This window comes from Mesoplodon densirostris, chromosome 8, assembly GCF_025265405.1.
Source record: "Mesoplodon densirostris isolate mMesDen1 chromosome 8, mMesDen1 primary haplotype, whole genome shotgun sequence".
In the NCBI taxonomy this organism is placed as follows: domain Eukaryota; kingdom Metazoa; phylum Chordata; class Mammalia; order Artiodactyla; family Ziphiidae; genus Mesoplodon; species Mesoplodon densirostris.
Window position 1 is genome coordinate 12,485,786 of NC_082668.1, and position 26,342 is coordinate 12,512,127.

A 26,342-nucleotide genomic window follows, 5' to 3' on the forward strand; every position below is an offset into this window, starting at 1 on the left:
GTTAAAAAGAGTCCTTGGCCTCAAGGAGCTCACAGTCTAGTAAAAGAGATAAGAATTGACAATGGATAACAATAAAGTAAGGCAGAATTAATCATAGATAAGAATATATAGAAAGCACTATAAGGGAACTAACCCCTCCCCCCCAAAAAAAGAAATGGCTATTTCTAAATGGTAAAAATCATGGACATGAAGTAGTGCTTAGGTGTGGAGGAAGCAGAAGGGAAAGAGGAAATGTGTGGTTGATATTTTTCGTCCTATATTTGAAGCATTAGAAAACAGAGACTTGTGAAATTAAATAATCTCCCAAGATAACCTAGCTAGTGACTGGCGTGGCTGGAGATTAAGGTGAGTGAAGACATGTAGCGGGCAGTGGTAGAAGGGTCACACTTTCATCCTGTGCTAAGGAATTGAGTTTAATATTCTGGAAGTAAGGGGAGCCATTGAAGATCTCATTTGTTTGTGGGGTGGAGTGTGTAGGTGGATGAAATATGATATATTGTGTATTTAAGATAATTTCTCTGCTATCATGAAGGATGGATTAGAAAGGGAAGAGAAAAAAAAGAAAGGAAAGAGATTGCAGGTAAGGAGACATATTACAATGATTTATCCATCCATTTACCTACCAGTTCAACAAAAATTTAATCAGTATCTACTCTTTGCCAGGCATTACAAAAATCTATTGCGATAACCGAGGTATAAAAGAGCGTGAGACGTGGAGAGCGAGTTAGGGAAGGTGGCAGCAGGGAATGGGATCATCCTTCTGATATCTTCCCTTTGGTATTTTTCTCAAATGCCAGGCATTGCACTTCCACAGCTGTGCAAGCTGGCTCTCCACACGTAGGAACAAGCTGGCTGCCGGAAGTCAGAATGTGGGTAATGGTGAGGCAAGGGGAGGGGCCTTTGGTCTCTGGCAGCCAGCACTGGTTGGAAGTGGAGATTCTGAACCCAGAGCTTCTCCTCTGAAGCCCAGAGGGAACAGAAGCTTCTACAAACCTCTCCACCTCACTATGCCCCCTCTCTAATCAGACCCTATAATTGTCTCTGAATATTTTGTTCCCACACACTCTCTCTCTCTGTAGAATTATAGGGACCTGGGATTTGAACTGGGGACCAGAGAATGAGGTTCAATGCTTCTCTGCAAATTACAGAGAATAAATATCTAAATATAAAAATTAACCACAAAACTTCTAAACCACAGATGCAAATGATATCAGCCTCTGGCAGCCTTTGGAAATGTTCTCTCCAGTAGTGCTAACCTGGGAATGTGGACAAAAAATCAGGATGGTGTTGATCAAAGGGTGTATCCCAGCTGCATTTACAACTATCCATTATGACCTCGTGATCATTAACAATCATAGAAAATATAGGTATTTTCTTTTTTACTTGTTACATGTGTATTATCTACTTTTATCTTCTCTCTCTCCCCTGCCTCTTACTATTTTACATGAGGTTTGTTGGAGGTTAACCTTACAAATTAGTGAGTAGGTAAAAGTATATCCAGAAAAGACCTTGACTGAAATTGATGGGCAACTGACATAGCACAGAAATGGATGCAAAGACTCTCAGGACTTTCTGTCTCCTCATTTGGGGAAAAGGATGAGAATGTCTTTGTAGGAAAACGGTTGTATCTTGGCAGACTGAAACATAGACTTGTTTTTATTGTTGTACGGAAGTTCAAATAACTGTAGAGGACATGTATGGCAGCAGAGAACCGGAGGTGTAGATGGTGTCAGATTGTAGCTACTGTCTCTAAGCCCTCAAACCACATTTTTATCCTCTGTTAGGTGGTGCTGGAGCTGGGACCATACAAACCACATTTCTGTTTTGCCAGCTGGTTCTTTGTTATGCTGTGCTAACAAGGGACACTAGGGACCAGTTGCAAGTCTAGAGGAGAAAGAAGAGAATGCTTCTTCCTTTATGCTTCTAGTTTCTGTGAGGGTGACCCTAGCAATGCTTCTTAACTCAGTAGTGACAAGGTTTTCCTGTGGCAGCTGGTGAGTCCAATTTGCAGCTTTTCTAACTTTGCAGCTTTGCTAGAACCATCCTCATTTACCCCTTAAGGACAAGAGTACCTGATGGATGGTGACTTTTCCTCAGAGGTCTGTGCCCCTTCTATAGGGGTCCTTGCCAAGATTCTAGAAGTTTAATAATTTTATTTCAGAATTCCAACCTTTGTTCTCCTAGTCCTAGGGGTGGTAGCTGCTTCCTGCAGTTGTTACCTCTGTGATCCTTTAGTGTTCTTTTTCTGGCTTTTCAGTTATGTAGGTAGATGAAGAGTATATAGGAGATAAAGATCCTTTGGAAATATGAGTAGAGATTTTCTATGTAAGAAAAGAACGGATGGTGACCTAATTGGGAAGGAAATCCAATGAAGAGGGGATAGATGTATACGTGTGGCTGATTCACCTTGCTGTACAGCAGAAACTAACAAAACATTGTAAAGCAACTATACTCCAATAAAAAAAAATTAAAAAAAGAACAGAACTGAGACTCAAATATAGATCTTTTGGTCCTCTCAGTTTCCACAGTTGCAAAGGAGCCAGCTACCTGTAATGTTCCCAATAAGCCTCTCTTAGCAAGACAGATTTGGTTGATGTCTTATTTTGGCTGATGTCACTGCTTACCTACTTCATTTTTATAATTAAGCTCTTTCTGCTCAAGTAACCTTGGCAAACTATCTCCTGATCAGACCCTGACTGATAGAGTGGTTAATTAGACTCTGTTATAGACAGATCAGCTTCAGACAGGGCACTGGCAATCTAAAATTCTCATCCCACCACCTGTGATTTACTGAGTGCATGGATGAGTGACATGGAATAAATGAGGAGGAATAAATGAGGAGGATGGAATCTGCTCTGGCCTGTTCATAAGGTTCCTGTGGGAACTGAATGCAACCATGTATAGGGCAGTGCTTGGTCAATTGTAAGGAGCTGAACATGGTTCAGGGATTATGATCCCAAAAGCTGAAGACAGTCAACTGAAGGCATCGACCTACTCTGTCCCACTAAGAGATGCTTATTGGTAACTATTCAGGTAGCTGGCTCCTTTGCAGCTGATGGAAACTGAGAGGACCAAGAGGTCCATAGATGAGTCTCAGTGCTTTTTTTAGATAGAAAATCTCTACTCATACTGCCAAATGAACCTCATCTCTTCCCAATGGCTACATTCAAATGTTACCCATGTTCTATTTTAGTCTTGCCCAGTTATGAGAAAAATGTCAACATTATTATTGTTGCTATTTTGCTTTTCTATTTTAGATTAAGTTTGGTCCTCTTATGTTATAAAGCATGATGGATTTTCTTGCTACACAGCCTGGATTCTAATTACATTTCTGCCTTTTGCTAACTATAAGCCAGTGATTTTACCCTTCCTGGTCTCAATTCCCTCATCTGCTAATTAGAAAAATGTTTTGTACTGTCTCTCTCACAGGGCTTTTAAGTCTCATATAAAAGTGCTTTGTAAATTCCAAAGTGTTGTAAGGGATGTTGCTGTTATTTCTGGTAGTGTTCATGGAAGTAGGGGTTTAGTATTGTTTAAAGAGGATCCTGTAAGCCGTGTCTGGAAATAGCACCTTATAAATTAGCATTAAAATTTGTTGTTTCAAACCTTTTCTGTTAATGTGCGTTAAATATATGCTAGTAAAATACACTGTATTGAATTTCAACAAAGCGTTAGTTCCTGGAACATGATCAGACACTTCAGTATATTTCCAGGCAGTTTTGATCTCATGAATTTGTCCTAATACTGTAACCACTTGCTCGTGTCTGAAAGAGTGATTACATAGAAGAAACCCTCACACATCAAGAAAGGAAAGACTGACAAATGAGTACTCAAAGATTTCAGAACCAGGAACAATTGATTCCAAGGTTTTAAATATCAGAGATGTATCCTGTACACGAGAAGTGACATGCATGATAGAGCCATTGAACAGTAGCTAGGAAAATACCACAGACAAAATTATTTCTCTGATGGTCTCCAAAATAAATGTTCACCAACTAAGGCTCACTAGCCATACATTTTTCTTTTGGCTACTGTTTTCAGCTGCTTCCAGACACAAGAGGGAAAAGGAGGATAGAGTCAATTGTCTGCAGAATTCATGCTAAGAAGCGGTAAAGGCCCATTACATATTTATTAATTCATACGAAATCAGTTATGTCTGACTTAATTGTGTTGGCTGTCTATAGTGATTGGCTTCATTGTATAATTGCTAAACAGCTGAAAGATGGAAGGATATTGTTCACTTAAGAAACAATGGAGACCTGAGTTTCCTGTGTGTCTGTGTTGCTTTCATTTACACTATAAAACTAATCTGATTTAATAAGACAATCGAAGCAACTCCTGCCAAAATAACACAAATGAAATGCTTAACAGTTATTGAGTCTCAAAATCATATACCAGGGCTTCCCTGGTGGCGCAGTGGTTAAGAGTCCGCCTGCCGACGCAGGGGACACGGGTTCGTGCCCTGGTCTGGGAAGATCCCACATGCTGTGGAGCGGCTAGGCCCATGAGCCATGGCCACTGAGCCTGCGCGTCCGGAGCCTGTGCTCCGCAACGGGAGAGGCCACAACAGTGAGAGGCCCGCGTACCGGAAAAAAAAAAAATCATATACCAGGCTGTTTCGTGATCGAAAAGGCATATGTTCATACATAGAAATGAAGGCAAATCACCACTCCCTTACAGTGAATCTCTGGATGTCTATCCAACTGTGAAACTATGAAGATCATAAGAAGAAGTAATTTTAGCTTTTTATTAGATTTTTCCCTAGATAGATTAGAAGTAGTTTACGATCTCCCTACATCTCTCTCAAATCATTCTCTACCTTGAAAAGAATGTTTTTATTGAAAGCTACTATTTCACGGCAGGGTTTTCTGTCACTCAGAACTTCAGAGTTAGACTTCTTGAAATCATTACAATGCCAGGGACTCACAAAACTCTCTTCTGTGTTTGTAGGCGTAAAACTGTTCAAACATGATAGCTGTTTAGATATTTTACTTCCAGGCCATACCTGGTTTTCTAGTGAGTTAGCTCCTTTTCCAGTGGCCTTGATTTAGCTTGGGGATATGATTTTGTCACACAGCATATAACTTATGAACAGAGGACATCTGATATGCGTACCATTGTGTCTCAGAGGGTTGAATGAACTCCCTGATAAAGGCATGGTTGTCTCCAGACACAGGGTGGAGACAATGCCGATGTGTGTCCAGCCCACTGGGTCACTGTTGGAACTGGCTGGTCTGAAGTAGGGTCCTAGCAAGGTGTTGACTCAATGATATGGCTCATTGGGCCACATTTTGTGTTTTTATCCACTCTAAGGGAGAAAGGCAAGTCTTGTATACTGATTAGGTGGCAACATTCCTAACTGCCGTTTATTAGTGAACAGTCACAACTTTAACAGTCCTCAGTGCACTTACAGATCCTCCCACATTTCCCTTTCATGCTGGAAGGAATTTCACCTCTAATCTCTAACAAGCACCTTCACCCCACTTTATCAAAGAGCAGTGAAAGTCCCAGAGAGAATAACTGATTTAGATCTCCTGGAAGAGCCAGGAATTTTGGCCCTAAGTCTACTGCTTATAGAGTTCTCCAGCAATAGTTAGGTGATAAAAACAGGATGGCTATCTTTGCCCTTTGAGATTTCTGAAATCCTTATTCTTCATTCCTTGTAGATGGAAATGAGTCATGTCAAATTAACAATGACTGCAAATATTTCTCTGGAAGAACTTTTTATAGGAGAAGGAGGTTATATGTTATCTATCATTGTGGACTTAGTTACCCTAAATCTTAATAACTTTAAACAAACCATACTTATTATCTCACAGTTTGTATGGTGGGTTGAGAATCTAAGAGAACTAAGCTGGGTTCTCTGCTTTTGGGGTATCTCACAATCAGGGCATTGGCCAGGACTGTGGTTTCAGCCAAAGGCTCAACTGGGGAAGGATCTACTTTTAAGCTGGCTCACATGGTTGTTGGAGGACTTAGTACTTTGTGGGCCATTAGACTGAGGGCTGTAGGTCCTTACCAGCTGTTGGCTGGAGGTACCTCTCAGTTCCTTGATACATGGGTCTCTTCAACATGACAGTTCTCTTCATGAAGAGCAGAAAGCTAAGAAGGCAAGAGAAAGAGAGAATGCTAGCAAAACACAGGTAACAGTCCTCTATTACATAATCTCAGAAATGACCTCCCATCACTTTTGCCATGTTCCTTATTCATATTGATTAGAAGCAAATCCATTCTCAAGGGGAGGGGAGTGCACAAGGGCATGAATATCAGGAAGAAAGAAGTATTTGGAGGCACTTAAAAGATTGTCCCCCACAGAAGTGTTGTCCTATCTGTCACATATTTAATGCATATAAAAGCTTATTTATTTTGGTTTGCTAGAGTTCATCTCAATGTACTGAAATAGCTTTAGTTCATGTCATCACCACTAAAATACAGATGGAAATAAAGAGTGGATAACCCCCCTTTGTCTTCTTCACTCTCCTCAATTTCTATCCCTCCAAATTTGAGGTACACCAAGGGAAACTATGCTCATAGGAAGTGCTTCAGGATCTTCAATGTTCTTTTAGATCAAGAGCCTAGAGAGGTAACCATGGAGCGTCTACATGGGGAGTTTGGTATTGAAGGACTTGGGTGTGAATCCTGTTTCTGCTTCTCAGTAGCTGTGGATCTTGAATAATATTACTCTGAAACTGTTTCCTCATCTGTAAAATGGGGCTAATAATCCCTGCATACCAGGTTGTTGGGAGCACTCAGCCAGATAACATACACAAAGGGGAACCTGCCCCAACTTTGGTCCTAGAGAAAGGACCACAGCAGATGGACACTCTTTTCCCTCTTCTTTTTCTAATAATAGAGGACTCTGTAGGAAAGGTCAGGACAAGATTTTGTTTCCACAGTAGGCCTCTTTGAACTTGAGAGTTGTCATACAACTTAATATTTGGGATCATTTAGTCTACTTGATCTTTATATTTGTGTAAATTAGGGTCAAGAGCTGTGTCTACCCCAGAGGATTTTTGTGATGTTTAATGTATGTTAAACTATTTAGCATAGTGTTTGCCATGTGATATACACTCAGTAAATGTCAGCTATTATTATAACAGTGTCTCGTCACAGAACACTTTGTAAAATTTATTGAAACTCCTGTGCCTTCATTTCCTCATCTGGAAAATGGGGAAATAACAGTAGCTACTTCTTAGGTTTGTCATTAAGGTTAATGAGTTAAAACATATAAAGTGCTTCAGCCAGTGTCTGGCACATGGTAAGTGCTCAAAGTATGTAAACAAATATTAACTTTATTTTTATTAGTGTTTGATCAGTGTTTGTTTCTGCTCTAGAAGACTCTTACCTAGTATAAATGTTTAATACAAGATTTTCATATTACATTATGTAACATACATAATATATTACTTATAGAATATATACTAAATTACTATTATTATCATCTATATTATATCATGGTATTCTTGAGAGGTTCAAGAAAATGATGATGTTTCAGAAATTCTTAAAGTTCCAGCATAGATTTGCTAACACTTATTTAAAAGGTAAAAATGGTCCCCTAAGTATTATAGAACACATATTGGACCAACCTTTCTAAAGTGGATGATTGTTTAAATTTAAAATCATCAGCATTTATGTCACTCCCTTCCTCAGATAATTACAACAATTATATTGTGAAGCAGGACTGATGTGAGGGATATCACCATCCACCCAAGTCTCTACACATTAAAAAAAAAAAAGGTTTGACTGAATTGCATGTCTTCTTAAAGCTTTATTATTATTTTTTAAACATTGACCTGACATTTTGAATTATCTCTCAGTAAAAACTTAGGAAAGTTCCCATTAGTAATGACACAAGTAAAGACCTTTTTTTATTTAAGGAAAAGAAAAATCCTGCAAAGTACAATGGCAAAAGGAAGAAAATTCTAACCCCACTTACCCACCTTTTTCTATCTCTGTCAACACAACCAAGAGCTTGATTTAGTTTCTGCACACACATACAGAGGAAGAACCAAGTGTGAGAACCAAATATTAAAAAAAAATTTTTTCTTTTTTTTTTTTTTCCTGCTGTACGCAGGCCTCTCACCACTGTGGCCTCTCCCGTTGCGGAGCACAGGCTCCGGACGCGCAGGCCCAGCGGTCATGGCTCACGGGCCCAGCCGCTCTGCGGCACGTGGGATCTTCCCAGACCGGGGCACGAACCCGTGTCCCCTGCATCGGCAGGCGGACCCCCAACCACTGCGCCACCAGGGAAGCCCAAAATTTTCTTTTTTTTGATGCTATCCATGAGTACACATCACATGTGTGATAAGCCTGAGATCCCCAAAGACTGTATGTGAAATATACATTATAGTATCATATTCAAATGGCTTTTTTTCCCCCATAGACTAATCCTTTTCATTTCAGGTACTCATTCTCTTTGCTTGGTTAACATTTTGGTCACCAAAATGAGTGGATACACATGCTCTTTGATGTCAAGTTGACTTACTTTCCTCTTGAATAGTGGCTGCAAAAATTTATTCCCACTTTCAATGTATCAAATTCACCCATTGTCCTCAGAGAAGCAGGCCCGTTTTCTTCCCTGGGAAGAACTTCTCCTATAACATGGGACACTCCAGGACAATGTGAAAAATTAGAGGTTTGAAACGTCCAACAAAGGATATTCAGAGCAGTGGTGAGAGAGAGAATGAGAGCAAGAGTGTGTTCATGAAAGGGAGAGAAAGAGAAAGAAAAATCCCTTTGTAAACAGCCATTGAAATACACCTTCATATACACTGTGTTTCTGGGAAGAAAGCCTCTATGTAAAAAAAGTAGCATCCCTCCAGTAAGTTCTAAATTAAGTTAATAAAAACAAATAGAAGCAGAGGGCCAAGTCTGCTTTCTGGAGGCCACTGTGAGAATCGGACTCTGGCAACATTTTCTGTGAGAAAAATTGGTTGATTGTGGGAATCTAATGATTTCTCTAGATTTATTTCTGCCTCGATATGTGGTGAATCAGAGTATCATATCACTCTTTCTCTCTTGTCTTCTCTCTCTTTAATCTTCCTTAAAAAGTTTTTCCTTTATCATCTCAAAGTAAAACAAATAAAGTTCCCCAGTCTTCCTGCCTTTGGAGGCCCAATAGCAAATGAGTAGATTTGTCATGGGCCATTCAGTGCTCTTGAATTAGAGCAGAGCTGGGACTGCTCAGGTGTCTGTAATAGAGATAAAAGTGGGTTGTCCAGTTCAGAAAGGAATCTGTTTTTCTTTGCACCTCAGGAAAGGTCAAATAGAATTATTTTTTTTCAGTTGACCAGAACAAAGATAGATGACTTGATTTTCAGTGCAAATTTGGTTATGTCAAACCAAGTAGCACCAGAAATATGATCGATTAACCTCTGGAGAGTTAGTGGCATATTTCATTTCACTCCCTTTGGTGTCATCGTGGGCACTGCGCTGTCTTTCAGGATGATGGATTTACAGGGATTCCCAAATGTCTATTAATGCCCTTCACCCACTTTGCTGAGATCAGTCATCTGAACAAATGGTTTGAAGGTTTTGTATGAAGATGCTATAAAAAGAGTCATTGGTTTCTCTTGTTCGCAACAGTTATTATGTATATAGGTTAAGAGGAGATTAGAATTCAAGAATTGATGTCACTGAAAATGAGAGCCATATTTGAATTATCTGGAGAGTTTAAACAGAGATGTCTAATTTGAAGAGTATCTTTATTTTCCTACATACTTTTCTGGAAATACATTTTTCTATAGTTTTCCCCCTACAAGTTTTATTTTAAATATTTCTACATGCTGTGAAAGTTATAAAAATCCCCAATTTTCTGTACCTAATCACAATGGGGTTGATACGAAGGAATATGTGAGAATAAGAGCAAAACGGAGGGTTTGGAGAGAATAACAATCCTCATGGAAAGCAGTGGTAATTTTCAACGTTCTTACGTAGAGTTGGTGAGGGGGCAGCGAGGAGTGTGCGAGCTGATATAATCTTCTGTAAAACAGAACCGGACATTGGCCGAAAACTGCATGCTTCATTTCCAATGGAAATAACAAATAAAATGTATGAGATACATATGTACACATTTAACAATCTTCTATTGAGAGATTGCTATGTATTAGGGACTGTGATAGTTAAAATAATCATTTTGGACAGTCTACCCTGAACACCATGTATGGGATGGGGACAGATGATCACAGAAACTGTGATACAATGTGATAAACCTAAATGCTGGACAAGAATTGTAAACCATGCATTATGGGGGAAGACAGAAAGGGATGGATTGATCTACTAAGGATGAGGAAGAGGAAGAAGGGAGCTAAGTGAAGAAGACCTCACTAAGGAGGTGAAAGCATGAGTCTTGAGGCATGAACAAGATTTAGGGTTTTTAAGAAAAAGGGTAAAAAACGAAGGAGAGGGTTAAGAAGAGGAGAGGAGGCTGTGGGTAATAAGTTCATTCATTCAATAAATATATATTTAGTGCCTATCATATGCCAGGCATTGTTCTAGCATTCCAGCTGGTAGTGTTCTCTGGGTATGTTCCTTGAGAAACCTAGTGGGGAGATAATGAATGAGATAAATAATGCTAAGTGATAAGGAGAAAAAGTAAAGCAGGGAGAGGAATAGGAAGTCTGGACGGAGGGTGGGACTTTTAGGTGGGTGGCCAAGAATGTTTTCCCTGAGAACCGAAGTCCTGAGTAGCAACCTGAAGGGAATAAAGAAGCAAGCCTGTGGCTCTTGGGGAAAGAACATTCTAGACAGAAGGAACAGCAAAGGCCTCAAGGTGAGAACAGGTCTGGGTGGAGCTCGGGGGGCTGCTGAGGCTGAAGCAGAGAGGAGTGAGGGCAGAGCTTTGGGGGAAGGAGCTTTGAAATTGAGGCAGGACATAGGTCTTTCCTCTGAGTGAGAAGGGAAGATGCTGGAAGGTTTTGAGCAGAGGTGTGACATGATCTGACATGATTTCATAGGATCTCCCTAGCTGCTGCATTGAGAACTTCCATTTTTGTACCACTTTACAGTTGTAAAGTGCTTTTACACATCACACCACACAACTCCTCATTCCCCCAGTGAAGGAATGAAAGCTGAGAGAAGTTAAAATACTTGCCTGAAATCTTAAAGAGCATGATGAGTTGTGCCAGAATCAACCACTCTCAGCAGGATCTAAGTTGGAACAGTTTCCATCACATCCCCCTGCCCCCATGGTTGTAGGAAACACATAGAGACACGCAGGGAAAAGGGAAACTTCAAAATTCTCACTTTGTTTATTTCATTTCTTCTTTCTCTCCTTTTCTTCTCTCTTTCAACCAAAACACTCTCTTTATAAAATTGAAGTCCCCACCCCCTACTTCGAATGCTGTTTTGGTGAAATGTGGTATCTGAATAATTGGATGTGTGAGATCAAGCTCTGAATCATAGATGAAGATGCTCAATTTATTGACACATAAGCAATTAGCTCTTTTTAGAAATAGGTTGGGGGCTGGAGCAGGTCATGACTTTCAGTCTCAGAAAGTAATTCCAGCAAAATCAGGTAGATCTAGCTGGCTGCTCAGCATTTTGGTAGTGTAAATCCAATCACCAAGTTAAGGATAGATGGTGTATGCATGTGTGTGTGTGTGTGTGTGTGTGTGTGCATTAAATTTCTTCCCATCTACTGCCTAGGTGACTGTGCTATTGCATTCAAAGGGGAAAGTGTATGTGGGCAATGGATCATGTTTCCAATTCTCTCATGCCTTCACCAGAAATATTTCCCAGATTCTAGAAAAAATTAGTTTTTTTTTGTCTTTGTTTTTCTTTTTAAACAGCTTTATTATTTAAAAAAAAATTTTTTTTTGCGTTATGCGGGCCTCTCACTGTTGTGGCCTCTCCCCTTGCGGAGTGTAGGCTCCGGACACACAGGCTCAGTGGCCATGGCTTACGGGCCTAGCCGCTCCGCAGCATGTGGGATCCTCGCGGACCGGGGCACGAACCCATGTCCCCTGCATTGGCAGGCGGACTCAACCACTGCACCACCAGGGAAGCCCTAAACAGCTTTATTGAAGTATAATTGATATATCATCTATTTTAAATGTACAATGTAATGACTTTTTTTTTTTTTTTTTTTGCAGTACTTGGGTCTCTCACTGTTGTGGCCTCTCCTGAAATTTGTTATTTTTAATGTTCAATGCTTTTATGAATTTTTACCTTTCTTGGAGGGATTTGTGTTAGCATTGCTATATAGCAATAGCTAGAATGGCCTCATTTTTAGTTCTTTAGTTGAAATGTATGAAATACAAATAATGTACTTAAAATTTGATGAATGTTTACAGAAATAAAGCTGTGTAACCACTACCCAGACCAAGATGTACAACTTTTCCAGCACTCTAAACATCTCCCATGTGACATTTCTCATTGACTGAACCTGTTTTAACTCAAAAGCTTATCTGTGGTTTTGGCCATATCTTTGACCTTCCATTTTGGCTTGTCTTTGGCAAAAATTCACTCCTGGTTCAAAATTGAATAGGTTGTGATTGTATGGTTATTATAAATGTATCTTAGAAACATCTTTTTTTGATGAAACATGTAAGAAAACACTAATTACATTTTGCTTGTTATCCATGTGTGTTAAAATAACTAAAGAAAGAGGATTTGGGGTCAAGTATCATTAAATTTTTTATTCAACACAAAAATATAACAATAAGCACTTGGAAACATAGTGCCAAACCCCAATTGCCTACTGTCCTCCCATTTATCATATGTTTGAAGCCTACAAAATTGAAGTACTTAATGGAGCCCTCTGTTAGGGAAAAAAAAAATCCTCCTCATCACTTTTTTTGTTGACATGGAATGATTTACCTAGCCACAAGTAAAGTGGAGGAAGCTATTTTCAGCCATTTTTCATTTTATTCAAGCCAAAGAGAAAATGACTGTGATTCCTGATTGGGAGGAATAATCAATATCCTGCTACCAATACACCAGTATTAAGTATAGAGGTAGATTATCAATCAGTGATCATATTTACTATCTCTTCTTACTGAACGTTTAAACATTTGTGTCATTCAATAATGTATGTTTACTTCACACATTACCCAGTTTCTCAATAAATTCACTTTTGAAATATGAACATGTCCCTAACATAAATTAGTTATAAAGATGGTTTTAGAGGGACTTACTGCAGTTGTTTTCAAATTAACATGTATATTGTGTTGGCTTGTGTCTTAATCTCCACATTCAGGGCAAACACAGCACACACTAGTGGAATAGAATGCTGTATTCTCAAGCCCCAGGTTTGACGTTTATTGGACTGACCTGAGAAACATGCTTATTCCTCAACCAGTCACTATGGCCAAGGGAATGAGCTACAGTGACTGGTCAGGTTTGGGAACGGTGCCCATCCCTGGGTGTGGAGGGTTATAGGAGTTGGCTTACTCCAGAGACCATTTTAGAGAAAGAATGGAGAACAGTGGTTCCCAAAGGGAATCTGCTGTTCCCAGAAACAGGAGGAGTGTAGGTGTATGGGGCAAAAGACTCTTGGGCATGTTGGAGGTGGGGGGGAAGGGAATGAATCTCAAGGTCAAAGCCCAGAACAGGAAGCCCCATTTGTAAAGCTCGTATTTTAAGACCCATCTGGTTCTTTGAGTGACTTATGGGAAATTGGAGAAGTGACCACATATCTGCAACCCTCCAAAAATTTGACCTGCCCTGAAAAGTTGTGTGAATTTCCTATGATGTCTGTAAGCTGCCTATTTTAGGGCCTTTGGCAAAGAAGGTTGTTTCAAAATATACTTTCCTTTTCCATCCCCTTTGCCTTATAACTGCTCATTAGCATTCCTGAAAAGGACCAAGACAATTTGTTTGGAGATATTATCACAAAGGGGAGGATGGCTATTCTTGGCCAATATTAATTAATTTCATTTTTTCACACTCTTCCAAACCATAATGGAAACTTGTCTTATTGAGAATTGACTGTGCTCTTCCAATTCATTTATACTAAATATATACAGAGAGAGTATATACATGTGTAGGTTATCGACCAGTGATCATAGTTACTACCTCTTCTTTACCGAACTTTTTAACATTTGTGTTTTTGATAATATATACTTAATTCATCACATATATACTTATATATGTGGTAAAAGTCAATTTCTTAAAGGGCATTGGTAAATATGTTTTCTGCAATTTTTTTCATACTTAGTACCTAGTTTTGAAATTTTAGAATTTTTTTAATGTGCTTAAAAATTATTTGAATGTTCTGTTGGGTCCCAGATCTATTGTCACAGAGTTGTGAACAAATAAACAAGCAAAGTCATGAGAGAGATGAACTAACCAGTTTCATTATCATATGTAAGCTTGTCCCCAACAATCTGGATTCTGGTTTCCTGCTGAATCTTGTTTTCTCCTTGATCTTCTGGAATTCTCTGATGTAACAGATTCTTTTTCCTTACTAAGGGATGTGGTATTAATGAACTCAGGAACAATGAGAATTATTTGGATTAAAGTTTATTTATCTTCTTTTCTAATTATAGGAATTATAGAAAGTGGCATGAGGGTCAATAAAGGTTTCTTTCCTATTACTACATTATCTCTCTCATCTAGAATATCTTCTCAAGGTGAATTTTTTAAAGGGAGGAGGACTTACTGGGGAAGAGCTCTTATTGGGAAAAATTCATCGCCCTTATTTTCAATAATCGGGTTATATACCTCCCTGAGCTCATCCTGCCAAATTCTGCCCAGAGTCTCTTGGGTCTGTTCTCACTGCCTTATATGGGTGTGGGAAGGAGTAATTCATCAACACTTATAGAGAGCTTTGAAGATGAAAGTGCTTTGCTTGTGCCACCATCTTCTTTTGGCTTCCCTTTTCTCCAGATTTTACTATGCGGAGGTCTCTCCCCACCCCTCCCCGCCAAGGCAGAGACTATGTTTGGACTTGTAGGGAGAGTTTACTGAACTTTCAAAGAAAGCAAGCCTAGGTTTTGCATTAGAGAATAAAACAGACCCAATGGAGGCATTCTTTTTTCTCCTGGACTTGCCAAATCATAGACATCCCATTTGAGGTCGAACTCCTTCAGATGTTTTTTGGTGGTGGGCATTGTATATCTTTAATGGATTTATATTTTCCAAACTTTCTTATAACCTCAAATACCCTTTCCACCATGAGACAATGTCCAAGTTACTCATCTTCAGTAACATTTACTCCCCGTCCCCACTTCCATCCCAGTGAACTAGAGGACTGGCCTCTATCACACTCCCCTGGGACTGCCACTTCTCTCACTGTAGTTCAAGCCTCACTTTTCTTTCAGAATGGAATCTACATTTCATAATATCTCTGCTGACTTCTTCCTTAAACCACATAGAGAACACTATCGTGTCAATATTTTTCCAGTTTGCATTCCCTTCTCGTACTAACATACTACCCAGAAAGTAGACTGCTCTTTGATGGGCTCTTGAATGTGGCTGGTATAATAGATGCAGCCACTGGGAATTCCCTGGCGGTCTTAGGGCTCCACACTTCCACTGACCTCGGCCCACGTTCGATTCCTGGTTGGGGAATTAAGATCCCCCAAGCTACCTGGTGCGGCCAAAAAAAAAAAAAAAAAAGGCAACCATAGACTCAGGACTGTCATGTGAGCATGGCCCTTCTACTGACAGTACCATGGAGTCTTCCCATCGGTACCTGTGAGTGCTAAGACCAACCTGAAATCCTAGCGGTCTACTACCGCCGTTTTTCAGTGATCTGAAATGGCTTTGTGTGACTAGAAGGGAAGGGAAAACTTTGTGAAAATTGCAAAGTCATCTAGAATCCAAATCACAGGACGACTGTATTTCTTAACTTTCAGAGACAATGGCAATGATTTTAAATAGATGCACAGCCAAATAAAGTGTTGCTTTAGTAGATTCTGCCGTTATGGACGTGATTTCTTAGTTTGGGATTGCTAGGTGGTTGTTCAGGTTTGAGATTTTGCTTGTATGTTTTATTTGTTCCAAAATCATATTAAAAAAAAAGCAATTTATTTCTCCTGTCCTTACATCAGCTCATTATATTTCTGTTTTTTTGGTTCGGTTTAGAGTAGCTTTACAGAATAATGATGATGGTAATTACCACTTACAGAGCACTTGCAATACACCAGGAATGCTCCAGACACTTCTCTTCCAATATTTCATTTAATCCTCATTACAGTCCTCTGAAGTAAATTTTACTATTCTCATTTGTCAGATGGAGAAATGAAGGCTCAGAGAGATCACTAATATGCCCAGGGTTATGGAGCTTGTCAATGGCAAAGCTGGGATCTAAACTTAGGCCAGAGTCTATGTAGATTTCATTCCCAGAGTCCATGCTCCAGATGACATTCCACCCTCTCTGGGACTGCATTTACTACAGCAAGAGAAAGTTAACTCTCCCTGGGTGCATTAAATGCATGAAGACCTTTACAATCCACCCAAAGGGTCATCTAACATGGTGGAAATTCTTCAACAATTTTTGGGCTGAATTTTCAGTCTGTTTGGATTGCACTGGGTACATACTGGCTGGCGTGACATTGAATAGCCCTCTAAACCCCTTTGGGCTTCAATATCTTTACCTGTAAAATGGGGATAATGATAATACCCACCTCAAGGGATTTTTGTGATATGATTACGTAGAGGAATGTGTAGTGAGTGGTGAATTGCTGCATTTCATTAGGAAGCGCCTACATTATTCTTGATGAGAAATTGTGAAACTCTGAACTAATGATAATTGAAAGGAACTGGCATATTTGAGAGAAACTGCTTGGATAGGAGGCCTGAGTGAAAAGGAGGACTTCAAAATACAGCATGCCTGTGAGGTGGAGGTAATTTAACAGAGGCAGAGATCACAGGATGAGGAGTAGGCTTATCAGGGGAGATAAAGAGTCAGTTTAGAACATATTAGGTTTGAGGTGACGGGAGAATTTCTATGTGGAGAGGTTTAGCAGAACATCTGAAGTTTAGCCAAGAGTATGGAAGGTTGAGTTAAAGATGTAGGCTTGGGAGCCATTTGTAGAAAGGAGATATTTGAGATATCAGAGCGGATGAGACTGTCTAGAAGGAGGTTATAACATCAGAAGCAAATTCTGGATACACTGAAAGCCTACACTTAGGGCATACACATTCGAAGGGGATCCAGAGAGGGTTCCAAAAGGAAATGACAGAGATTGAAAAACCAGGGAATGAATTCCACCACAAAGAAGAAGGGGGTTTCAAGTAAAGGTTGACATTAGTGTTGAGCTCTGCAGAGGTTGACAAGGATCGCAGGGCTGTGATTTCTGCCATTAGGAGATTGTTGGAAACTTTTGGGAAAGTAGTTTCAGAAAAGTAGTTGGAAACAAAGATGTTGTAAGGGGCTACAGAATGGTTTAGCATTAGGACACGAGCCAGTGAATGAACACTACTCAGACCAGTATCAAGTGAGATCTTGAGTGTGTCTTATCCATTCAGGTACAAGGCGGGCCAAAATAGTTGCTTGAGTGTCTTAGTATCTTGGGTTGAGTTCCACCAAAAGCTGACTAAGGCAAGGATTTGAGTACAAATAATTTATTTGGGAGATGATACCAGGAGGAGCCGAAAGGGGAATGAGGACTTGAGACAGAGCAGGGAAGAAGCCAAAACAGGATGTTGTGATCAGATTACTGCTGTGACAAGTGGGACCCATCCCTGATGGGGACATCTGGGAGACAATCTAGAATACACCTTGGACTTGCTCTTTTTGGGAGGAAAGGAGACTCAAGTATTTATCCTCCAACTCTTATCTATATTGATTGAGGGTTGTTTTCAGAATGGCAATCCCTGACACCTCTGACATGCCCCATATTGGCAGAGAGCATATCAAAAACAAACAAACAAACCAAGCCCCCCAAGCAAACATACAAAACCCCTCAGAGTCACAAGTGCTTGCAATAGGAGGCCATATGCATGGTGAGCTCAGGGAGGAGTGGGCAGGGTCTGCTGCAATTAGGGATGGACTGGGCAAGGTGGAGACAGAGGAAAGGAAAGGAGTAAAGGGATTGATGTGTATTGAGTACCTAATATATACCAGATACCAGGTGCTTTAGTGTGTGTGTGTGTATTTCTGTCTCCTTTCATCCTCACAACTTTCACATGAAGAAACACTGAAGTTCAGAGAGATGAAGTAACTTCACAAGGAGCAACAGAGACCCAAGTCTTCCTTAGATCATCTAAATGCAAAGCCATTCCACACTCGGCAAGTAAACCTGGGGCGTTAATGGGGGCATAGTTGAAATAGTGACCCGTGGTGTGTTTGGACAGATCATCTCATCAAAATGATGCTCTTTGTTTCTGAATTTGGGCTTTCATGCCTTCCCTCATGTGGAAGGAGAAATTAATAGCTTGGTTTTTAAAAGGTCCTCTGCAGGCTTATAGCTTGTGCATGGAAATCAAAATAACTAAAAGAATAATGAATTGTGTTAACAAAGGATATTATTATCTCTTCTAATTATTTATGTTTTTAGAAACTTGAATGTAAGATTTGCTATGATTATACTGTGATGCTGAAAATAGAAATTGTTACGCTCACCCTGCCCCACTTGTTCCCTCCCTCCCTTCTTGTCCTCTTCCTGGAGTTTCATCCTTTGGGTCTCCTACCTGTGCTCAGTGTCTTCAGATGTTGCCCTTCAGGGCTCTGACTGATAACACTCTGATGAACTCCGCCCACCTGGTTGAAACCCTACCCTTCTCTTTCTATTCATCATTATTCCCCCTTTCCTTAAAGGTCCCTTTCTGTATCTACTCAATTCATCATGCAGCTCAGGCAGTTGTGTTGTTTCTGGCTTTCTTCTGCCTTCATTGATACCCTTCAATCTGTAGGCTGTTGGCACTGACCCCAGCTAATCTGATAAAGATCATTCTGGTGAATGCTCAAAGGGAGAGACCAGAGTATCAGGAGGCCCTTCAGACAAGCCCCTCCCTCTCAGGAAGTCTCTCTTTGGATGGTTGTATTCTGTTAATGATTTTCCAGTTTTGGTTTCATGTTTTAAAAGCATATGATATAAAAATAACAGCACAGAATCTTCTGAAAAAAAAAAAGAATGGAAATGAGCACCCTAATTCATCCACCATCCTGACACACTAGTTGTTTTCTTTCTGCTTATTCCCTGTAAATCTTTATTCTCATAAGGTGTTTCTATTTCTGCATTTTTAAACTTAGCTTTATTTCAGAATTATTTAAAATCTATTTCTACACAACCATCATAATTGTCTGGTTTAATAACCAATTAATATTCCATTGTATTGGTGGCACCCTATTTAACAATTCTTTTCGTTAAGATAAGTTTTTCTTTCTCTAGGACAAAAGCCCAAGAGTACAATTGCTGGGCTGTGTGATAAATCTATCTTTCACTTTAAAAGAAACTGCCAAACTATTTTCCAGAGTAGCTGTACCATTTTACATTCTCACTAGCAATGTGTGAGAGATCCATTTTCTCCACATCCTCCTCAGCCCTTGGTATTTGTTATCAGCACTGTTTTAATTTTTATTCATTCTAATAGGCTTGTCTGTGATAATCTCAGATTAAGCCTGTTGTTCCGTTGAACTTATTAATAGAGCCCCTTCCATCTTCATAGGGTACCGTTTTCTCAATGCAATATGGTTACCCCAGTAAATCACATTATAAGAGTAGCCACCTACTTTTTCTTTACTCACTAGAGTTACAGCTCTCTGTGGTTTTAATTTACATTTTCTTAATAGCTAGCAATGTTGAATATCTTTTCATGTGCTTTTTTTCCCCCCAGTTTTATTGCGATATAATTGACATACAGCACTGTATACATTTAAGGTGTACAGCATAATGATTTGACTTACATACATCAATAAACAATTACCACAATAAATTTAGTGAACATCCATAATCTCAGATAAATACAAAATTAAAAAGATAGGAAAAAAAAATTTTCTCCTGGTGATGAGGGCTCTTAGGATTTACTCTTAACTTTCATATATAACATACAGCAATATTAATTATATTTATCATGTTGTGCATTACATCCTTCAAAATTATTTATCTTATAATTGGAAATTTGTACATTTTGACCACCTTCATCCCATTCCCTCTTCCCCCTTCCCCCTGCCTTTGATAACCACAAATCTGCTCTCTTTTCCATGAGTTTGTTTGTGGTTTGTTTGTTTTTGAAGTATAATTGACCCACAATACTATATTAGTTCCTGGCACACAATGTATTCAATATTCCTATATTTTTCAAAATGATCACCATGATAAGTCTAGTTATCATCTGTGACCATGCAAAGATATTTACATAATTATTGACAATATTCCCCACCTGGTACATTTCATATCCATGACTCATTTATTTTGTAACTGAAAGTTTGTACCTCTCAAGTTCCCTCTCCTATTTCTCTCATCTCCCGACTCCCCTCCCCCCTGGCAACCACCTGTTTGTTCTCTGTATCTATGAGTCAGTTTCTGCTTTGTTATGTTTGTTCACTTATTTTGTTTTTTAGATTCCACATATAAGTGAAGTCATACAGTATTTGACTTTCTCTGACTTATTTCACTTAGCATAATACCCTCTATGTCTATCTACCCATTTTGTCACAAATGGCAATACTTCATTCTTTTTTTATGGATGATTATATATATATATATATATCCCATCTCCTTTATTCATTCATCTATTGATGGGCACATAGGTTGTTTTCATACCTTGCCTATTGTAAATAATGCTGCAATGAACACTGGGGTGCATATATCTTTTCAAGATAGTGTTTCTGTTTTCTTTAGATAAATACCCAGAAATGGGATTGGTGGATCATATGATAGTTCTATTTTTAACTTTTTGAGGAACCTCCATACTGTTCTCCATAGCGGCTGCACCAATTTACATTCCTGCCAACAGTGCAGGAGGGTTCCCTTTTCTCCTCATCCTGCCCAACACTTGTTATTTTTTGTCTTTTTGATCATTGCCATTCTGACAGGTGTGAAGTGATATCTTATTGTGGTTTTGATTTGCATTTCCCTGAAGATTAGTGATGTTGAGCATCTTTTCATGTACTGGTTGGCCACCTGTATGTCTTCTTCAGAAAAATGTCTGTTCAGATCCCCTCCCCATTTTTAATTGGGTTGTTTTTAAAATTTTTTTTGATGTTGAGTTGTATGAGTTCTTTGTATATTTTGGATATTAACCCCTTATTGGATTTTATCATTTGCAAATATCTTCTCCCATTCAGTAGGTGGCCTTTTCATTTTGTTTGTAGCTTCCTTGCCATGCAAAAGCTTTTTAATTTGATATAGTTCCATTTATTTATTATTGTTTTGTTTCACTTGCCTGAGGAGATGTATCTGAAAAAAATATTGCTAAGACAAATGTCAGAATGTACTGCCTATATTTTCTTCTAGAAGTTTTATAGTTTCAGGTTCTACATTTAAATCTTTATTCCATTTTGAGTTTATTTTTGTATACGGTATGAGAAAGTAGTCCAGATTGATTCTTTTGCATGTGGCTGTCCAGTTTTCCCAACAGCATTTATTGAAGAGGCTGTCTTTTCCTTATTGCATATTCTTGCCTATTTTGTCATAGACTAATTGCCCATATAAGTGTGGTTCATTTCTGGGCTCTCTATCCTGTTCCCCTGATCTATGTGTCTGTTTTTGTGCCAGTACCATACTGTTTTGATTACTGTAACTTGGTAATATAGTTTGAAATCAGGGGGCATGATACCACCAGCTTTGTTCCTCTTCCTCAAGATCGTTTTGGCTATTTGGAGTCTTTTGTTGTTCTATACAAATTTTAGAATTATTTGTTCTAGTTTTGTGAAAAATGCCATTGGTATTCTGATAGGGATTACACTGAATCTGTAAATTGTCTTGGGTAACATGGCCACTTTAGCAGTATTAATTCTTCCAATCCATGAGCACAGTATATCTTCCCATTTGTTTGTGTTTTCTTCAGTTTCTTTTGTCAGTGTCTTATAGTTTTGCCAGTACAGGTGTTTTACCTCCTCAGTTAGAGTTATTCCTAGAAATTTTATTCTTTTTGAAGTGATTGTAGATGGAGTTGTTTTCTTAATTTTTCTTCCTGATAGTTTATTTTTAGTTATAAAAACACAACAAATTTCTGTATTTTAATTTTATATCCTACAAATTTACTGAATTCATTGATGTGTTCTAGAAGATTTTGGGTGGTGTCTTTAGAATTTTATATATATAGTATCATGTTCTCTGTGAAGAGTGACAGTTTTATTTCTTCTTTTATTATTTGGATTGCTTTTATTTTATCTTCTTATCTGATTGCTATGGCTAGGACTTCCAGTACTACATTGAATAAAAGAGGTTAGAGTGGTCATGCTGGTCTTCTTTCCTGATCTTTGAGGAACTGCTTTTAGCTTTTTACCATTGAATGTAATGTTGGCTCTGGGCTTGCCATATATGTCCTTTATTATGTTGAGATATGTTCCTTCTATACCCACTTTGTTGAGAGTCTATCATAAATGGATATTGAGGTTTGTCAAAAGCATTTTCTGTATCTATTGAGAAATCATATAATTTTTATTCTTCAGTTTGTTAATGTGGTGTATCACATTGACTGATTTGAAGATATTGAACCATCCTTGAATCCCTGGGATAAATCCCACTTGATCATGGTGTATGATCCTTTTAATATATTGTTGAATTCAGTTTGCTAATGGTTTGCTGAGGATTTTTGCATTTATGTTCATCAATGATATTTGCCTGTAATTTTCTTTCTTCTTTTTTTTGTTGACTTTGTCTGGTTTTGATATCAGGGTGATGATGGCCTGGTAGAATGAGTTTAGAAGTATACATTCCTGTGGAATTTTTTGGAATATTTTGAGAAGAATTGGTGTTAACTCTTCTTTAAAAGTTTGGTAGAATTCACCTGTGAAGCCACCTGGTCCTGGATTTTGTTTGTTGGGAGTTTTTTTTAAATTACTAATTCAATTTCATTACTGGTATTTCTTCCTCATTTAGTCTTGGGAGATTGTATATTTCTAGGAATTTGTCCATTCCTTCTAGGTTGTCCATTTTACTGGTGTATAATTGTTTGTAGTAATGTTTTATGATCCTTTGTATTTCTGTAGTGTTGGTTTTAACTTCTTTTTCATTTCTGATTTTAATTATTTGGGCTCTCTTTTTTTCTTGATGAGTCTGACTAAAATTTTATCAATTTTGTTTATCATCTCAAAGAACCAGCTCTTAGTTTCATCAATCTTTTCTATTTTTTTTTAGTCTCTATTTTGTTTATTTCTGCTCTGATCTTTCTGATCTCTTTTCTTTCACTAACTTTAGGTTTGTTTGTTCTTCATTTTCTAGTTCCTTTAGGTGTAAGGTTAAGTTGTTTATTTGAGATTTGTCTTTTTTCCTGAGATAAGCTTGTATTGCTATAAACTTCCCTCTTAGAACTGCTTTTGCTCTGTCCCACAGATTTTGGATCATTGTGCTTTCATTTTCATTTGTCTCCAGGTTTTTTTTTTTTAATTTTGTCTTCAATTTCTTCATTGATCCAATAGCTGTTTAATAGCATATTGTTTAGTCTCACCTTTTTTTTTTTGTAGTTTTTTTCCTCATAGTTGATTTCTATTCATGGATGGAAAAGATGGTTGATATGATTTCAATCTTCTTAAATTTACTGAGACTTCTAGTTTTGTTCCTTCTTTATACCTTTAGTTGTAGAAGATCATTTTGTGCTAGTCCTCAGGTCCTTCTCATCAATAGTTGCTCTGTAAGTAGTTGTAATTTTGCTGTGCCAATGAGAGGAGATGAGTTTAGATTCTTCCTACTCCACCATCTTGGCCACTCTCCTCGTGTGCTTTTTTGTCATCTGTGTATCCTCTTTAGCAAAATGACTGTTCATGTCTTTTGCCCATTTTAAAATTGGATTGTTTATTTTATTTTATTTTTAAAAAAAATTTTTTTTTTATTTATTTATGGCTGTGTTGGGTCTTCGTTTCTGTGCGAGGGCTTTCTCCAGTTGTGGCAAGTGGGGGCCACTCCTCATCGCGGTGCGCGGGCCTCTCACTATCGCGGCCTCCCCCGTTGCGGAGCACAGGCGGATTGTTTATTTTTAATGTGGTGTTTTCTATGTGGAAGCATACACATAACATAAAATTTACCATCTTAACTATTTTTATGTGTACAGCTCAATAGTGTTATGTACATTCACATTTTTGTACAACCAGTCTCCAGAAGTCTTTTCTTTCAAAACTGAAATTCTATACCATTAAACCACTTCATATTCCTCCTTCCAGTCCCTGGCAACCATAATTCTATTTTCTGTTTTTATGATTTTGACCACTCTAGGTGACTTATGTAAGTGAAATAATACAATATTTATCTTTTTTGTGACTGGCTTAATTCACTTAGCATGATGTCCTCAAACTTCATTCATATTGTTGGATATGTCAGAATTTCCTTCCTTTTTAAGGTAGAATAATATTCCATTGTATATTTTTAACTTAATTTAATGTAGTATGTACTAATACATTTTTTTTTTTTTTTTTTTTGCGGTATGCGGGCCTCTCACTGTTGTGGCCTCCCCCGTTGCGGAGCACAGGCTCCGGACGCGCAGGCTCCGGACGCGCAGGCTCAGCGGCCATGGCTCACGGGACCAGCCGCTCCGCGGCATATGGGATCCTCCCAGACCGGGGCACAAACCCGTATCCCCTGCATCGGCAGGCGGACTCTCAACCACTTGCGCCACCAGGGAGGCCCTACTAATACATTTTGTTTATTCAATTGTCTGTAGATGAATAATGTATGTTTTTAGAGTTCTTTATATATTCTTGATAAAATTTTTTGTTGGGTAGGTCATTTGTAAATATTTCTCCCAGTCTGTAATTTGTTCTTTATTCTCTCAGTAGGTCTTTCACAGATCAAAAGTTTTTAATGTTGATGACATCTTATTTATTATTTATCCTTTTATGGATCACACTTTTGGTTTCAGATCTAAGAACTCTTCACCTAGTCCTAGGTCTGGAAGATTTTCTCCTATGTTTTCTCAAAAAGTTTTGTAGTATCATGTTGTACATTTTAGTCTGTGATCCATTCTGAATTCATTTTTGTGTAAGACATAAGGGTTATGTCAAGATTTATGTAGTTATTTTTAAATGTAGTAGAATCATTTATTTAGAAAAGGAGTAGGATTAATAAGGCAGAAAGTATGTAAGTTTTGAAAAAATATCTGGGTTTTGTTTCTAATTTAGGGGATGACTATGATATTGGAAATCTTATGTGCTGGGAAATTCAAACTTAGTATGAGGAAAGCAGACAATCTTAGCACATATGTAAGTGAGATATTTACAGAGCAGGAGGGAGTCCTGGAATGCTCCATACAGAGAACAAAAACACATGCTCGTTTGTCTTGTACAGTTCAAGATCACACCTATTGTTCCATTGAAATTATTAATAATGCCACTTCTGCTGTCAACTGGTACTGATTTCTTCAATATAGGATATGGTCACCCAACTTGCTTATTCCATGCTTCCACCCTAAAGCTAATACGATAGACCAAAAAGTTTATAATCTTCTTTCTAAGATGCTAACTTGGTACTTTAACTTCAGAAAAGTACAGAAATTTCCTGATGGAAGAAATCTTAGGGATGCTTTAGACTAGCTAATGTTTATCTAGCACTTATTATGTGCCAGGCACTGTTCTAAGAATTTTACATGTAATAATTAATCCTTACTGCAAACTTTATGGTGGGATATATTTTCTCATTTTCATTTCACAGACAAGGTTACTGGGAGACAGAGAAGCTAAGGAACATGCTCAAGTTTTTGTAGCTGGGACTTTTAAAGCTATGATTCAACCCAGGCCGTGACTCCAGAGGCTGGGCTTAACTACTGCTCATCCACATGTCTCCCACCATGGTTCTACAAATGTGCAAGGAGAGCCCAAGAGATTAATAACATTAAAGTGGTGAGAGGGGACCCACCCCAAGTTTCCCTATTGTAACCAAGTTACCAGTGATAGCTGGCAAATAAAATAGACTATGGAATAATAAAGCCAGAATATTTCTCTGTGTATGGGAAGCACAAGTTAACAAAAGTTTGGAGGACAGCTGCTGTTACACATTGTGAGACTTTGGGGAGGTCACTTAATGAACTTCAACCTCTTTGTTAAAGAGGGGTGATGAAAATGCCTAACTCACTGTAAACTGTGAGTAAACTGTAAACTGTGAGTATGTAGGCAGGTGATGAATATTGGTGGTATTATCTGAGTTATGTATCAGAAAATCACTGGAATGGTATTGAAGTGGTGTTGTTTATACCTTCGTTTGAAAAGTCACAGTTTGTTCTTTTGTGTATCTCTGTCTCTGTCTCCTCTGAAACAGTGGCAGAGAACCTTCCCCCTCACATGCTACTCTTTCAATAGG